A 1,456-nucleotide genomic window follows, 5' to 3' on the forward strand; every position below is an offset into this window, starting at 1 on the left:
CTTCAAAGATGAATTTATTCAAATTGTTGTAAAACAGGAGACTAAACAAATGTGTTTAGAAAAAAGCTTGTAGCAGTGATGTAGAAGCTACAATTAGCAGGTCACAAGCTCCATGCTCCACTCCATTCTGATGTATCCACTTGCAGACAAACAGATCCATGAACGTCTTTGTTTTCCTCATCTGGGCTGGAATCTGGATCAAAACTTTACGGCCGAATAGTTCTGATATTGCTCACCGATAAAATTTTAGCTTGGGGTTGTGAGTAACAGTAAGCTAGCAGGAGAGATTGTTAAAAAAAAGGGATGATGGTAAATGGGGGCAGGCTCACTCTATGCTAATAGTCCCATCCACAACTCAGAGGTGAATTTACAATCAACTCCTGCTGCTCTGCAGAAACTATGTTCTAGAAAATGACTGTTTTTTTTGGGGGGGGGGCTAAAAATGGCATAAACACAAATAAAAGACCACTGGGAACACTTTGACATTAGTTCAAAAGATGATCGGAGCGTGACTTTAGTTTTTCTCATGTAAACGTTTGTGTATTAAAAGGCTAAGTCTCCTTCATTTAGGGTTCTACGCCTCCAATTCCTGATGGATGGATAACAAAAATGTTTTTTTTGCTCTTAGAAACAAAATCCGAACATTTCTAAGCAGAGTCAAGATGCCGATTGTTTTCACCTTGCAGGCCAAGCTTGTAACTTTGTGAGTCTTCCCTAAACGTGACCTGAAGTGGGACTGCAGTGTAGAATCTGCAGTTAAACAGCCACTGAGGAGAACTGAGAGTTACAGCTCTAATTTGTAGTAAAAATGTTCAATTATCGTTCCAGGAGGAAAAATAAAAAAATATCTCTGAGCTTCATCTTGACCATGTTAACTTTATCGTGGAGCAATGTCCACCAGGTCAAAATTCCTAAATTTAGATTCAATTTAGATACTGTTCCCCCATTCTTATCTGGTAAAGCATAAACACTACCTGTTCCAACAATGTGTGATATCACTTTGACCATGCAGGCTCGTCAGCTGGTTATAACTGTTATACTTACTTGTAAAGTGTTTTTCTTCCTTGATGAAGCTCAATGGTGCTTCTCAGTCCCATTCACCCATGAACACATTCACACACTGATCTGCTGCATGATACTGGCACCAACTTATAACCACCAGGAGCAATATGGGGTTCAGAGTGTAACTGTGCAGCTCTGGAGCCACATGTGGCTCTCCGACCCCTCCACTGTGGCTCTAAAGTAAAATAGAAAGTGTTTTTAGTTTTAAAAAATAACTGTTTGGTAACAAGTAAGTGAAGTAGTGAAGTAAAAAAAGTAAACTAACGTTGTTCCACTCATTCACAAACAACACAAGGACAATGTCACAAGGTCCTGACTACAGTACCCATAATGCTCCCACAATCCACCATGCATCTTTGTAGTTTACCAAGGTCATACTAAAACCTTTTAACAG

This window comes from Oryzias melastigma, linkage group LG11 (genome assembly GCF_002922805.2).
Source record: "Oryzias melastigma strain HK-1 linkage group LG11, ASM292280v2, whole genome shotgun sequence".
In the NCBI taxonomy this organism is placed as follows: domain Eukaryota; kingdom Metazoa; phylum Chordata; class Actinopteri; order Beloniformes; family Adrianichthyidae; genus Oryzias; species Oryzias melastigma.